Source organism: Zingiber officinale, chromosome 7A, assembly GCF_018446385.1.
Source record: "Zingiber officinale cultivar Zhangliang chromosome 7A, Zo_v1.1, whole genome shotgun sequence".
NCBI lineage: Eukaryota > Viridiplantae > Streptophyta > Magnoliopsida > Zingiberales > Zingiberaceae > Zingiber > Zingiber officinale.
The window spans coordinates 1,763,724-1,781,643 of NC_055998.1; positions in this window are offsets into that span (position 1 = coordinate 1,763,724).

Genomic DNA, 17,920 nt, shown 5'->3' on the forward strand with positions numbered 1-17,920 from the left:
CAATTATGCAGCGTTTGATTCTTCCAAGCAAATGACATTGATCTGTCAACCTGAAATAATGATTTATAAACGTTTCGCTCTTTTTACGTTGCAAAAGTTGCCGGCTAGATCTGACTTCTCCTCGATTACTATTTTGCTTAGTTTGGGATAAACGTAACGTACTGTCATGGTGTAAACTATAAAAACAACTTAATTACGATTTGTTGTATTGATTTGTCTTCTTTGATGATAATGGCAGCCTGCAGTTGTTAAATAAAACCAAAATATATTGTCCCAATTAATGGACCCTTCGATCAACAATAGTATATATGCGCCATACATACAGAGTTGTAATAAATAATCATGTGCATTCTTGATTCCCTTGTTATCATTTCCCACCTACTGGCTTTGTCCTCTGAATGATAAGGGAAGGGAGGATGGGGACGCATGTGGAATTGTTGAGAAGTAGTAAATCTATGTGTCCGATACAAAAGTTAGGTGCAGCAGAAGTGGGGCTGTAAATGAGTCGAGTAGAATTGAATTTTGAGGTGTTCAAGTTTGTTTACTAAGATAACCGAGCTGAGCTGAATCGAGTCGAGCTTAAAATGAATCAAGTTTTTGAAATGATTATTCAAGCTTGGCTTGATTTATTTTTTATAAGCTTGAGCTTATTTGAAATTTAACTTGAGCTTAATTCATTTAGATATTATTGAACTCTTAATTAAAACTTGATTTGAGGTTGGTTCGATCTTGGTTTGTTTAGATATTATTGAACTCTTAATTCAAGCTTATTGTGTTTAAAACTTTTAGTTGTTTGATTGGTTATTGAATTTGATAATTCAAATTTATTTATTTATTTTATTTTATTATTTATTTAGCATATTGAAAAGAGTTTTATTAATGAATATGGTTCATAACATTGTTCACGAATATTGTTCACGAATGTTAACGAGCTGAACATATATGTCTTCAAACTTATTTACTTAGTTTAACGAGCTGTTTAAGTTTATTTGTTTAATTAATCTTGTGTATATTGAACGAACATAAACAATCTCTTACTAAGCCGAACACCAAACTTAACTTATTCATCAATGCTTGGTTCATTTATAGTCCTAAGCAAAAGGAGAAGGAAAATAAAAAGGAAAAGGAAACATATCACTTCGATATTTCTGAGACATGAATAGATTTTCATGATCCAATCAGAAGATTATCAGAGGGTGTTTGTTGACCGCTAGCATTAAATGGTGCAGCTAATCAGTAAGGACATCTTCAATAGTTAGAGTTCTAAATGAGTTTTGTTTTTCAAAATTTCAATATGTTACATCAATAATATAAAAAAATATTGAAATGCCTCTAATGGTGAAAGCTCTAATTAAATAAGCTTTTTTACGATCCAATTCATAGCATGAGTTGCATGACTTCATGCATATTACATCAAATTCGAGATAAAAGAATAGATTTATATTTTCACTACTACTCTTAATTTACAAATCTCAAATCTCACTTCTATAATGATTCAAAAAAATTTATTCAACTTTTATAATTTTAAAAATCTCTCATAAATTTTGTATTGAAGATGCCTAAGACGTGGCTTCAGCATGACCGTCAGTTACTGGTTAATTAAGGAAAGATAAATTAAGCAGTTGACCAAGGAGAGTTACCCCTAAGCTCTGACTTCTGTTGATCAAACTAACTGGAAAGTCAAAGAATGGTTATTAAAATGCAAGCATTTTGATTTGAATCTAAATGCGTTAGTAGGTACGCCACTCAAAACATGGCTTGTGCCGTCCACCTCTCTCCTAATGACTCCTTTAAAAGGGTGACCTCATCCGTTTGGACTAATTAAGGAGAGATGAAGAACACATTTATCCAATTTTATAATAAATATTAGCTCATTCTGTTTAAGTCAACCAATCGGGTTAAGGTTATTAAAACACTTTTGCTTTGGAGGTTGGTCAAAATCAAAATCAAAATCAAATCATATAATTCTAAATTAAGCGAGAAAACCTCCCACGACACCTGGACACATGATGAAGTTATGCCTAATATGAACCTAATTCCCTGGCGTTGTTACCAAAAATCCTAATGTTCTTATTCTTATCCCCAGTTCGTTTGAAGTGCTGACCGAGAAAGCATGAATTGCAGCCGCCGATTACTACTGGCAAACCTTCATCAGTTCACACTAATAATGACTGGGCTCGTAGCCAAATCATCATGAAGCATTGGCTACGAATAGTTCGGATTTACTAGTCCATAATCTCTGATTCCCTCCTCCAGATCTCTACATACTTCGAATCCCATTTTTTTTTTTATTGAATTTATCCATAAAAATAAAAATAAAAATAAAAATCTAAAATACCTCAATTCCTTACATAAATTATGATTTTTTAATATTTTTTTACCTTATAAATATTTAATGAGATTTTTTCCCAACTTTAATCCCTGAAAAAGAAAAAAAAAACCTCACTAAATACATTTATAAGATAAAAAAATACTAAAAATCATAATTTATACACACGGAATTGAAGTATTTTTTCTTGGATGAATTCAATAAAAAAAAATTGGCATTCGAAGTGTGTAGGGACAAGAAGAGACCAGGAATTGTGGATGAGGAAATACAAACTAGGCTATGAGATAGTGATGCTCATTTCTTTCCTTTATTGTTAAATTCATTCTAAAAATAAAAATTTCATCTCACATCACTAAAAGAAACATCTAATAGCGACGGAATTAGCGACAAATATTAAAATTCCATTGCTACTTCATATACATTTAGTCATTGGAATGTTAAATCCTAATTTTTTAAGTCGGATTAGCGACGGATGGACGACTGTCGCTATAGCGATGGATTATTTATTTATCCGTCGCTATTAATGGCAGGTTATTTATTTATCCGTCGCTAATAGAGATGAATTATTTAATTATCTATCGCTAATAAAGACAATAATCCATCGCTATCGTTTTTATGTAGCTTGGGCATCTATAATTTTTGGATGTAAACCGTAGCGACGAATAATTAAATAATTTATCGTTATTAGCGATGAATAATTAAATAATTTGTCGCTAGTCCTTGGCATGTTGCCAACGGGAAACTCACAATTTGTATCAGATTTAATTAGCGATGGATTTTATTCCATTGCTATATTTGGGATATTAGGATCCTTTGTCCAATCTCTTCACTACACGAACTGTCCTTGTGCTTGCTCTGGTGATTTCCTCCCTACTCTGGTGATCGGCTTCTCCTCCTCCGATGTTCAAGACTTTCTTCTCCTCCTCCTTGTTCTCCTCCTCCAGCCTGCTCTGCCCTAGCAGTGTCGCTACTGTGGCGAGCAGTGTTGCAACCGTGGTCGACACTGCTCGCCACAACCGATAGTGCCCGGCCATGGCCGACACTGATCGGCCGCTGTCGACACTGCTCAACTTCCTCTAGCACAAGAATATGATTATGCTTGCATAGTTCGAAAATATAATTATCAGATTTAGACTATTAACAATATTTGTCCATATTGATATTACTTGCATGATTAATCATGTTTGAAAATATAATTATGCTTAGTTTGACATGATTAATCATGTTAGAAATTTTATTCCTATTAGGATGCAATATATATATAAACAAAGCTTGGATGTACAATATGTGAGACAACAGATTTATCAGTCAAGAATTTTTTACTAGGGTTGGAGAGTTTGTGAATTTCGCTAAGTCTGATCCAAAATGTTTGAATGATGTCGAGTTAAAGTATCTATGTAATTAGTACAGATGTAGAAATATAGATTTTCATGATGAGGATACAGTGAAAACTCATATATGTAGGTATGGATTTGTTCCAAATTATTACAACTTGTATTATCATGGAGAGCCATATGTATTCGAACAAATTAGACCTTCCGTTGCTTCGTCATCCAGCCCGATTGCTCTAAAGGAATCATCAAGGTATGTGAAAACAATGCAATCAATGATTTATGACGTAATGAATGCATATGATCAATCGAATATAGAGGAAACACTTACGCCTAAAGTTCAAAAAATGTATGACATGTTAAAGGCTAGTGAGAAAGGATTGTGAGAAGACATTTTTCTGGTTATTCTCAACTATCAGGTACTACAACATTACTGAATATGAAGGTAAAACATCATTTCTCTGAACGATGTTACGATGAAATATGTCAATTGATGTCAGAGTTGCTCCCCGTTGATAACTGCATGATTGATAGCTTCTACAATACAAAGAAATTGATTAGAGATTTGAGTTTGCTAGTAGAGAAGATTTATTGTTGTATCAATAATTGCATGATCTTTTGGAATAAAGATAGTGAACTAATGGAATGCAGAATGTATAACCACCCTCGTTATAGGTAGAGTAGTCGCATGTCTAGGAAGAAGAAAATATTTTCTTGAAAGTCGTGTATTACTTTCCATTAACTACTATGCTCCAACGCTTGTATGCATTTGCCGCAACAACAAGACGCATGAGGTGACATCAAAACCATGCACACAAAGAAGATATAATGTGTTGTCCTTGTGACTCACCAGTGTAGAAACATTTTGATATAATATTTTCCTCCTTTACATTGGAACTGCGTAATGTGAGACTTAGACTTTCTATAGATGGATTTCATCTATTTGGAAGTTATGGACAACAATATTCTTCTTGGCCAATTATATTAACACCATATAAGTTACATCTATGGATGTGCATGAAAGACAAATTCATGTTTCTTATTGTACTTAATCCAAGTCCTCAGAATTCAGAATTCAAAAGGACAAATAGATATTTTATTACCACCTTTGATTGCTGAGTTAAACTATTTATGGAATGTAAGGTTTGAGACTTATGACATTGCGAGTAAATCAAACTTTACAATGCATGTTGCTTTGTTATGGACGATTAGTGATTTTCCAACATACTCAATGTTGTCAGGATGGAACATAGCTAGTAAGTTAGCATATCTGCATTGCATGAGTGAGTCTGATGCATTTTCATTGCCTTACAGTGACAAGATATCCTGATTTGATAATCATCAAAAAATTTTACGAGTTGATCACCCATTCAGAAAAAATAAAAAAATCAAAAGGAATGAAATGGTTAGGAAACTTCCTCCAGTATTGAAATCAAGTGAAGAAAGTCTTGATGAAATTGATAGTTATGAATTTCTACCAGTATATTAAGATGGTTCTGTTGATATAAATAAGTATATTGTTAGAGTGAATAAGTATGGTTGGAGAAAGAGAAGCATATTTTGGGAGATGTCATATTGAAAGTATTTACTCATTCAACATAATTTTGATGTGATGCATATTGAAAAAATTTTCTTTAATAACATCTTAATACTGTAATGAATATTCATGGGAAAACTAAAGATACAGTAAAATCATATGAGGAATTAAGACAATTACTAAATAAACCTGAGTTGCATTAGAATGAAACAACTAATAAATATCTGAAAACATGTTATACAATAGACAAAGAAGATAAGCAAGTATTATGTATTTGGTTGAAAGTAATCAAATTTCCTGATAGATATACCTCGAATGTATCTCGCTGTATTGATATAAACATGTTAAAAATGTTTGGCATAAAGAGTCATGATTGACGCTTGTTTATGAAAAGACTAATTCCAATAACATTCCATGACCTACTTTCTAACAATGTTTCACAATTGCTTATAGAATTGAGTCTCCTTTCCATAGATTTGACTTTAAAGGTTATTATGACACCAGATATGCTCCGGCTTCAGACAAACATTCCAATGATACTCTGTAAGCTTGAATGAATATTTTCACCTAATTTTTTTGATTCTATGGAACATCTACCTGCTTATTTACCTTATGAGGCACAACTATATGGTCATGTGCAATACAAATGAATATACCCATTTGAAAGATTTCTGAGGAAAGTAAAGAATAATGTTTGTAATAAAGCAAGAGTTAAAAGATCAACATGTAATGCATATTTGGTTGAAGAAGCAATTTCCTTCTGCTTTTATTATTTTGTTGATAATGTGAAAATCAAACATCATAAGTGTCCTCGAAATTCTTATGGTACTCAACTAACAGACCCAAATATGCTTTTTATTTTCAAGTTTCATGGTAAGACAATAGGTGCAACTGTTTCTAGATGGTTAAATGAACAAGAATATTATGTTGCTAGGATATACATACTCTTGAACCGTGAAGAGGTCAAATCATACATAAGGTAATAGTTTAGGTATAAATATAATACAGTATTGAAGAATATTTGACATGTTATCTAATATATTCTCAAATTACCTTCTTTGACAGCTTGTATGAACAACAACTATATCTACAAAATTTATCAATAAGTACAAGTAAGGTATAAACCAAGTTATAGGATGAATTTGGATATTGGTTTCAAATTTATGTAAGTTAGCGATTAAATTATTTATTACAATACAACTGTATTATATATGCATCTAATTTATATATATAATTATTACAATTATAGGCAAACGATTGTAGAATATCAAATGTGCAAGATGAAAGACTAAAAAAATCTTGTATCAGGACCTCTCCATAATATAACAATCTACTCAGGTTATTATGTTAATGGATTCAGATTTCACATGACCCAACGCGATTCACAAAGACTTATGTATAATTTTGATGTTTATGTAAGAGGATCCATAAACAACAATAATACTAAATTTGATTATTATGGTAGACTTGAGGAAATCATTGAGATTAAGTATTCATCTTTACCTTTAAAAAGGTATGTATTGTTTATCTGCTCATGGTATGATCCAACTCAAGAAAAGGTACCAGAATACATCATTTCTACAAATTTAGTTGAGGTTAACACAAACAAAAGATTCAACAAGTTCGAGCCTTTCATCTTTGCGATATAAGCTAGTCAGATATTCTATCTTGAGTACCCAACAAAAGGAAGAAGACCTAGTGGATGGTTAGCAATGTGTCAAATAAAGCTTCGGTTAACCATAGAAATGTCGAACATCATAACTGCCTAAAACCATGATGCATATCAAAATGAAGTAGTCTAGATATACTCAGTTAATTTAGAAATATAATCCATATCACAATTACTTGTAGATGTTAATGTCACTTACGAGTAAATAAATGATGAAGAGATGTCTAATAGTGAGGAAGTTGATGTACCAATGGAGTCTAGTCATGATAACTTATAAAATACTAATTTAGTTTATTCAAAATGACATCAAATGATTAAAAATTATTAATAATGTCATAGTATATTGTATGAATTTTCTTTTTATTTTTTCATCTCCTTAACTAGAAGACAATATTATATCAAATGTGGATATTTTATATTATGATTTTGCATATATAGTCATGCAGCCAACACAGAGATCACGTGGTGACTAGATTGTTTTACGAGTCATTGATGACTGGTAAGTAATTATGTATTTAGTAATTATTTTAGTACTTTAACTTCATTTTAATTATCACACATATCTAATACATGATATTTTTCCATACAATTTTATCTCAGATGGTCACCAGGTAGCATCATATATATAAAAAAAAGTTTAAAAACGATTGTCCCCTAGTGGTACTACATGGCGGCTCATAAACCATGACATGAAAATGTTTTATTATGGTAAATTTTTAGTAAATATTTTAAATATAAAATATGATATTAATTGTCAAAATATATTATTACAGAAGAAATATATTTAAGAGGAGGTACAGGAGAAAATGTTCAAAAAAATTTAGAATGCCTACTGCCAAGGTTTAAAATCTCAATCCGTGTTGAGATTTCGGTCCCGGACCGGAACGATACAGTTTCGGTATCGTATCGTGTCGTGCTGATACTGTTTTGATTTTTTTTAATTTATATATAGTAATTATTAGATAATTATGTTTATTGTGTATAATTTAAAAATAAATTATATATTAATTTATATAAATTCTCAATTATTGAATAACTTAATATGGTTAGAAAAAATAATTAAATATAGTTTTCTTTAAAAAAAAGTTGATCTATGAATAACTTGAATTAAAATTGATACATCATAATATGTGATCTCATCCGGAAGCTGAGTCGGACGGACCGCCGAGTGAGGTGGATGGAATGTTGACGAAGTCGCGACGTCCCAGAGGGGGGTGTGCTGAGATGGCTCCCGTGTTGACCGAGTCTTCAAAAGTCCTCTGGTCAACGCTACCTGCAGCCAGTGACCGGGTTGGCCCGGCCCCTGGTACCCCGAGTCTCGAGGCGGATCCAACGAATATATGAGTAACCGGCTAATGATATAATAGTGAAATAAATAAGGGGTGAGTACAGAAAACGTACCCTGGCCCAGGGGGTGCCCTTGGATGGGACGCGGATAGAATTATCGCGACCCGGAAGAGTAGCTGACTCTGATCAAGCTGAAGAGCTGGATCTGACGACGAGAAGCTGAACGAAGCACGGACCCGGAGGACGAGCTGCAGGTCTGGATATAATACCGGTACGCATACCAGGATAAGACACCAGCACGTAGACCGAGACACAACACCAGCACGCAGGTCGGGATATGAGGTCGGCACGCAGGCCGAGATACTAGGTCGGCACGTAGGCCGGGATATGAAGTCGGCACGCAGGCCGAGACACTAGGTCGGCATGCATGCCGGGACACTAGATCGGCACACAGCCCGGGACAACAACAAAAGCAGAATACAATCAAATCAGTGATGCCAAACCATAACAATGACACGAAGGCCGGGAATGCCATAGTGGCCCGCAAGTCGGTAGAACACGATGACGAGAAATCCGATCCTAAACAACGTCGGACTCTCAAAGGCAGCAGCTGCGACACGAAGGCGTCGACAGTGTCGGCACGACAAAGAGTATCTGGTCGGGTCTGCCTAGCGCCGGCTGCGGCACAAATCCAGCGGCGTTGGCTGAGGGGAGGAGAGAAGTTTGCTGGTGCACCGAGAGTGAGAAAGGGGGACTGTTAGGGGGCGGCTCCGGCGAGAGTACGGAGGATATCTTGCGGCAGCTCCGACGAGAATAAGGGGAGAGAGAGAGAGACGGCTCTGAGCCAGCTCCGGCGAGAAGCACTTGGAGGCAGCGAGAACAGTCCAGTGGGGGCAGCTCTTTCCGGCATGTGATGGTGGCGTGGAGAGATAAAGGGGGCGGCTGCCGGCGACGGCAGCGATTTCGCTGCGAGGACGGTAGCGACGTCCCGCAAGAGAGCATGAGAGAGGGAGAATAGGAGGAAGCTGTCGGCGTTGTGTGGAGGAGGAAGAAGGAGGTGGCCGGAGGTCGGCGTCGGCGAGGAGAGTGAGAGAGAAGGAGCGCTGGCCTTTCCGGCGGTGGCGACGTGAGGAGCAGAGGGAGGGAGGAGAAGGTGACGGCGCATGTAAGCAGGGAGAGGAGGAGAGGAGGTGTGGCGGTCGGCGATGGCGTCGTCTCCGGCGAGAAGCATGAGGAGGAAGGAGGAGTCGGCAGCTTGGTGGCGGCGCACGAACGAAGAAACAGCAGACAACCAAAACGCCGCCCCCCTCCTATGCTACAGTGCTCCCCCTTTTCTCCTCATGCCCTCACCAGCCTAAAAGTCAAAAATGCCCTCCCATCTCCACTTAATTACTCCCTTGCCATATATCCGTATCACAAGCCTCCCCCTCAAGTCTAGTCAAAGGAGGCGCAAGTCCGACTGACTAGACCCAGCCGAACAAAAAACAGAATCGCTATTAAATATAGAGTCATATCGTGGGACCACGTCGAACGAGTAGATGTGGCGATGCCGAGCAAGTGACTCAAATAGAATTTGAACGAGTGACGATAAATAACGCGAAGCGCATGCCAAGCAAGCGATCGATCAAATATCGAGGGGGATCGAGTGATGTCGGGAAGACGCTTGAGCGATACGGAACTGAATGATCGAGCGAGCAGAGCTGTGAGCGTGACCGAGAAAAATAACGACCAAGCGTCAATAAGTCGTGATCGGGCAATAAAGAGAATGATGGACGCGCGAAGTCGTGAGCTAGACCGAGCGAGTGCCAACCGAGCGACAGTAATGACGACCTGACAATCAAAAAATGTCGCTCCGGAAATAGAGAATGCCTACCGAGAAGAATAAGAACAGGTGCGCGATGCCGAGTGCACAACCAAGAAAGCCTGTAAACGATAGGCCGGTCGGCGTAAAGCGAGTAGCCGAGTGATATCATCGAGTGATCAACCAAACGGCCAAGCAACATCGATGGATGAAACGTGAATGGCGAGCGTCGGGCAGCGCGACAAGTGAAGCAGTGAGCGCCGACCGGGCAACAGCGATGAGCGACGCGAATAATGAGTGCTGACCAGAGCGGCGAGTGGGCGATGAATGCCGATCGAGCAACAGTGGTGAGCGGAACGTGGGAGCTGAGTGTCATGCCGAGCGGCGAAGCGTGCACGATGAGTGCTAAGCAGAGCGGCGAAACGGGCACGATGAGTGTCGAGCAGAGCAGCGAGTGAAGCGATGAATGCCGACCGAGCAACAGCAGTGAGCGAAACGTGGGAGCTGAGTGCCGGGCAGAGCAGCGAGTAAAGCGAGTATGACGAGTGTCATGCAGAGCTGCGAGTGAGTGATGAGCGCTGACCGAAAGGTCGTTGGACGTGAGAGCAGAACTCACTTATAACTCGCACTGGGGCGAGAGCCTAGAGGCGTGAGAGCATAGTTCACTTATAACTCGCACCGGGGCGAGAGTTAGGGACCCCGACCGGGAGGTGCTCTGGAGGCCTGACCAGTACTCGATCTGGAGACTTGACCCAGAAACAATCTGAGGGCCTGACGAAGAAGCAGTTTGGAGGCCTGACCAGGAATTGATCTGAAGGTCTGACCAGGACTTGGTCTAGAAGCTCGACCGGGAATTTGTCTGATAGCCCGATCGGGAATTTGTCTGAAAGACTGACTAGGAATTGGTCTGACCGCCTGACCGAGAGATCGTTAATGATACTCTGGTCCGAGACCGGTGGTAATAGCTCAACCCCGAACGGGTGAGGATAAGCCTTGAAGCCCATAGAAACGAAACCTGTAGCAATATAAGGGGATAGAACCTTTATCATACCTGACTACAAAGTGATGTTAACCGACTGAGGATCCGTTTCGGTCCCTCAACTCCCAAATACCCGGGGAGCAAGGGGAGAAGAGCATAATCTGAGCCATGACCGTTAGAAGTCTGGGACTACCGACCTGAAAGGTCGTTGGGCGTGAGAACAGAGCTCACTTTTAATTCTCGCATGGGAGCCGACTTGAAAGGTCGTTGGGTGTGAGAGCAGAGCTCACTTATAACTCGCACTGAGGCGAGAGTCTGGGACAACCGACCTAAAAGGTCGTTGGGCATGAGCACAGGGCTCACTTTTGATTCTCGCATGGGAGCCGACCTGAAAGGTCGTTGGGCGTGAGCACAGGGCTCACTTATAACTCGCACTGAGGCGAGAGTCTGGGACAACCGACCTAAAAGGTCGTTGGGTGTGAGCACAGGGCTTACTTTTGATTCTCGCATGGGAGCCGACCGAAGGTCATGGCGTGAGCAGTGGCTCACTTATAACCTCGTGATCGAGGCGAGTTCGGGACAACCGACCTAAAGGTCGCTACGGAGCACAGGACTCACTTTGATTCTCGTGATGGGAGCCGACCGAAGAGTCATGGGCGGAGCAGGCTCACTTATAACTCGTGACCGAGGCGAGAGTTCGACACCCGTCCGAGACCGGTGGCGACGCTGGTCCGAGACCGAATGATACTCCAACCGAGACCGTGGCGGCGCCGGTCCGAGACCGAATGAGACTCCGATCCGAGACCGGTGGCGATGGCGCTGGTCCGAGACCAATAATACTCCGTCCGAGACCGTGGCGGCGGCGCCGTCCGAGACCAAGACGATACTCCGTCCGAGACCGTGGCGGCGACGCCGTCCGAGACCAAGACGATACTCCGTCCGAGACCGGTGGCGGCGGTGCCGTCCGAGACCAGACAATACTCCGTCCGAGACCGGTGGCGGCGCTCGTCCGAGACCGCATAATACCGTCCGAGACCGGTGGCGGCGCCGTCCGAGACCAAGATGATACTCCGTCCGAGACCGGCTGGCGGCGCCGTCCGAGAGCAATAATACTCGTCCGAGACCGTGGCGATAACTCGACTTCAACGGGAGATAAGAAATCAATAAGTCGGTTCGAGACCAGTGACTATCGCTCAACCCCGAACGGGGGAAATATGAAATCCAATAAGCTGGTCTGAGACCAGTGAAAACCACTCAACCCCGAACGGGGAAGGATAAGCTTTGAAGCTAGTAAAAGCGAAGCATGTAGCAGCATGAGTAAATAAAGCTTATGTCATACCTGACAGCGGTGTGGTGCCGACCCCGAACGGGGGATAAGAAATCCAATAAGCTGGTCTGAGACCAGTGACAATCGCTCGACCCCGAACGAGGGAGATATGAAATCCGATAAGTTGGTCCAAGACCAGTGAAAACCGTTCAACCCCGAACGGGGGAGGATAAGCCCTGAAGCCCATAGAAGCGCAGCCTGTAGCAATATAAGGGAATAAAGCATTTATCATACTTGATCACGGAGTGTTGTCACCTGACTGAGGATCTATCTCGGTCCCTCAACTCCCGAATACCCATGGAGCGAGGGGAGAGGATGAAGAGCGTGAAGCTGATATAAGAGAGCAAAGTCCATAGTCGTAGAAGGAAGCAGAGCACTGTAGGTGAAGAGAGCAACACCTGTAGATGTAAGAGGCTGCACAACAAGTGAAGGATGCAGAACATATAATAATAGTAAAGTGAAGTGCATATGGTAGTAAGAGAATGTTGAGCCCATGATGAAAGATGCAGAGCTTGTAGCAATAAGAGGATGCAGAGCCTCATGGTGAAGGGTGCAGAGCCTGTAGCAGTAAGAGGATGCAGAGCCTCATGGTGAAGGGTGCAGAGCTTGTAGCACACATGATGGAGGAACTGGCCCCCTGGTCCCTTATCAGAGAGTAAGGTCCCTAGCCTGTAATCAAAGAGCGAGACCCCTAGATCCTGATCGGGAAGTGGTACTGCAAGTCTATGATCGGGGAGCTGTGTCACAAGTGTATGAGCGGGGAGTTGTGCCCCTAGATTATGAGCGGGGAGCTGTGTCCCAAGTGTATGAGCGGGGAGCTGGGCCCCTAGTGTCCGATCAGAAATTGAAGGCTCTAGTCTTTGATCAAGGAACTAGGCTCTTACTCTTTTATCAGGGAAATATGGCAGTTCCTATAATCGTAAAAAGATAGCAGAACTAGTAATCATACTTGATCGGGAAGTCATGCCAACCGGCTAAAGGTTGGTCTCGGTCCTTAACTCCCGAATACCCATGGAGTCAGGGAAAAAACATAACGGAAAAACTAACCTGTCAGTCAGCTGAAGCTCCACTCGATCCCTCGACTCCCGAATACCGGTGGAGTGAGGATAGAAAACAATATGTGCATCGAGATCCTCCGAGATTATGATAATAGCAGAGAACCGCCCGACGCCGTCCATCTTCACGTTCCAGAACAGGCTGTTGTGTTCCCACAGACGGCGCCAAATTTGATCCCGTCCGGAAGCTGAGTCGGACGAACCGCCGGGTGAGGTGGATGGAATGTTGACGAAGTCGCGACGTCCCAGAGGGGGGTGTGCTGAGATGGCTCCCGTGTTGACCGAGTCTTCAAAAGTCCTTTGGTCAACGCTACCTGCAGCCAGTGACCGAGTTGGCCCGGCCCCTGGTACCCCGAGTCTTGAGGCGGATCCAACGAATATATGAGTAACCGGCTAATGATATAATAATGAAATAAATAAGGGGTGAGTACGGAAAACGTACCCTGGCCCAGGGGGCGCCCTCGGATGGGACGCGAATAGAATTATCGTGACCCGGAAGAGTAGCTAACTCTGATCAGGCTGAAGAGCTGGATCTGACGACGAGAAGCTGAACGAAGCACGGACCCGGAGGATGAGCTGCAGGTCTGGATATAATACCGGCACGCAGACCAGGATAAGACACCAGCACGCAGACCGAGACACGACACCAGCACGCAGGTCGGGATATGAGGTCGGCACGCAGGCCGAGATACTAGGTCGGCACGTAGGCCGGGATATGAAGTCGGCACGCAGGCCGAGACATTAGGTCGGCACGCAGGCCGGGACACTAGATCGGCACACAGCCCGGGACAACAACAAAAGCATAATACAATCAAATCAGTGATGCCAAACCATAACAACGACACGAAGGCCGGGAATGCCATAGTGGCCCGCAAGTCGATAGAACACGATGACGAGAAATCCGATCCTAAACAACGTCGGACTCTCAAAGGCAGCAGCTGCGACATGAAGGCGTCGACAGTGTCGGCACGACAAAGAGTATCTGGTCGGGTCTGCCTAGCGCCGGCTGCGGCACAAATCCAGCGGCGTTGGCTGAGGGGAGGAGAGAAGTTTGCTGGTGCACCGAGAGGGAGAAAGGGGGACTGCTAGGGGGCGGCTCCGGCGAGAGTACGGAGGATATCTTGCGGCAGCCAGCTCCGGCGAGAAGCGCTTGGAGGTAGCGAGAACAGTCCAGTGGGGGCAGCTCTTTCCGACGTGTGATGGTGGCGTGGAGAGATAAAGGGGGCGGTTGCCGGCGACGACAGCGATTTCGCTGCGAGGACGGTAGCGACGTCCCGCAAGAGAGCATGAGAGAGGGAGAATAGGAGGAAGCTGTCGGCGTTGTGTGGAGGAGGAAGAAGGAGGTGGCCGGAGGTCGGCGTCGGCGAGGAGAGTGAGAGAGAAGGAGCGCTGGCCTTTCCGGCGGTGGCGACGTGAGGAGCAGAGGGAGGGAGGAGAAGGTGACGGCGCATGTAAGCAGGGAGAGGAGGAGAGGAGGTGTGGCGGTTGGCAATGGCGTCTTCTCCGGCGAGAAGCATGAGGAGGAAGGAGGAGTCGGCAGCTTGGTGGCGGCGCACAAACGAAGAAACAGCAGACAACCAAAACGCCGCCCCCCCCCCCCCCCTCCTATGCTACAGTGCTCCCCCCTTTTCTCCTCATGCCCTCACCAGCCTAAAAGTCAAAAATGCCCTCCCATCTCCACTTAATTACCCCCTTGCCATATATCCGTATCAATATATTACCTTATTAATACTAAAAGGAGTGACGTGAATCAGATGGAAGCATTGGTTCTTGCGACATTCTGCTTAGGTCAACTCCATAATTCTCCAATGACCAGATTAAATAAGCATACCATGACATGCAATATTGATATTGATTTCTCCACATGTTCATCAGTGTGTCTCGATTCATCACTGGATGTTGGATTTGAACTGGCACCACTGAAATCGGAACGGGTACAGATACAGGCACAAGTTAAGGATAAGCATACGTCCCCGAGCTCTGGTATGACGGATCACCATATGATGCATCAGAGTTATAATAAGAAGGTTGCGAGTATGATTAACTTCAACTAGAATCAATCTCAGCTAAACTCTCCCGCATATCTTGATAATTATGAGCTTTCTTTTGTTTGTCACCCTTATATCGACGTTGATATTGAATAGCACTACCTCTAGCTCCATGATCATAATTTTAAGTTGCATGTGTGTAATCTATCTCACATGTTCATGTCTCTGGTGCTAGAGTAGGGGGAACATAATTTTTACCACTAGATGCACCACCATTGTCATCACTTCCATGAGTACTTGCACTGCTATCAACATCACTATCCTCATTTTGAACTTCTCGTCGGACTACAGTGTCAGAAGGTGATGATGTTTCATCACTGTCATCATGTTCTTACTCATCAATTCCATCGAGTGGATTTTCTCTAATTCTAAATTGGCCCCTTCCCATAAAAGCAGGAGGTTTGCCTTTTTCTTTCTTTTTAGTAAAAATTGCAGGTGTTTTGCCTTTGCCTTTATCTATGGACTTTGGTTGGGTTTGTGATGTTTGAGAATGCCTAGACCGAAATCCAGAAAATCGAAATTCTTGATCAAAAGCTTCATCATCTTCTTCCTCGCAGATATCTCCTCTAGCTTGTATTTTTTCAATCTGTTGAGTAAGAAATTGAGATGGTCGTGGTGGGTCACTTGCTTCATCAAGTAATGGATTCTTAGCCTCAACAGCGCTCCACCAATCTATCATTGGATCATTCTCAGTTTGGACAAATCCAATATCAAATGAGTCTACATCACCAGACTCCTGTTCTTCATTCTCTTCTGATATTGCTCTTAGTTGAAGACGCATATTATAATGAACGTAGACCATCTTCTCCAAGCGACGATAAGAAAGACAATTTTGTACTTTTGTATAAATGAGGAAGAAAGTTGACCAATTTCGTTCACAACCGCTTGAAGACGTTGTCTACGAGAGAATTCGTACTGCAATCTTTTTCAAATTTGGAGCTGATCCTCCATATTGTAACCACCACTCAGTTATAAGATAAATAAGAACAAAATTAAAATAATTATTTATATTTGTTGACAATAATTAGTAATAATTTTTACTATATTTACTTTCATCCATTTTATATCTGCATGAAACTGCAATAGGATCGCTAAAAGAACCATATACCTCTCGAAATAATCGAGTTTCATTAATAGTCTCAACAATTGATTCTGTGTTTGTATGCAGCCTTGATATTACATGTCTGAGGGTCACTAATAAATCATCATTTGTGCCAAGATTATAACGATATTGATATACCAGATTGAGATAATAGCCTATAATAATTAAACATATATAATTATTAATAACAATATTAAAAATTCATTATCATTAAAAAATATATATCGGCCAAATGAATAGGTTTTCCCATTTGATCATCCCATCTTGTAGTGATTATATCAATGTAATGTTGATACTTGGTCGGTGATTGTAGATGCCTCTTAATTTCCTCTTTTACTTCATGAATTAGGCGGTAAACGTTGCCCATTTGTGGCTTCTTGTCCATATCAACTTTACGTAGAACAACGTACAATGGTTCTACTATTATAAGAAAATCTACGATATAGTCTCAAAATCTGACAGACATAATAATTTTTTTGCACCTCCTTACCTTCAGTCGTGTTAGAATCTCAAGAGGCTTCCCAATCCTCAGAAGAGAACATGGCCTTTAATCCGACTTTTTTCTGATTCAACGATTTTAACAGTAGAAAGTGAGTGGCAAATCTAGTCACTCCTGGTCATAGAATCTCCCCCATCAATAAATTTTCTCATTAATCCATGAACCAAATGATGATTATAGATGAATTTTGTTAAAGATTGACCTTTTTTTACTACCTTCTTCATTATATCGAGCTTACCGATATCTGCCATCATCAAATCGATACAGTGTGCTGCGCATGGTGTCCAAAATAATGTTTGATATCTTTGCTCCAATATCTCTCCAGCCCTTTTAAAGTTGGCACCATTATCTGTAATCACCTGTACTATATGTTCTGCACATATCTTGTGAATTACACTATCCATCAAACGAAATATGTAGGGTGCATCATGATAGTCTGTAGTTGCATCAATAGATTTATAAAATATCACCTTTCTATTGCAGTATAGTAGAAAGTTGATGATGCTCATCCGTGTAGGTCATGTCCAGCCATCACACATCAACGTAACCCCATATAAGCTCCATTGTTTCTTGCATGATAGGATCCAAGTCTTGATCTCCTCCACTTGTTCATCTAAATATGGACCGACAATTTCATATGCAGTCGGAGGTTGAATACCAGGACCAGATTTTTGAATGTTGGACACCATGCTACTGTAGTATGTGTTGTTTGCTGCATTAGGGGGAATATGATTAAAATGGAAAAATTTAGCAATACTTATACCGATTGATTTCTTCTTCTCTTTTGAATATGCATCATCAATCCTAGTCTGTTTGCTAGCTTGATCTAGAAATGCTTGTGGATCAATATCAACTGCACGTCTTTGTCCCATAGAAGAAAAAAAATGACCAATACCACCTTGTGTTGAAGTAATACAAACACTTGCACTCTTTCCTAATGTTTATGCAGTAGTTGA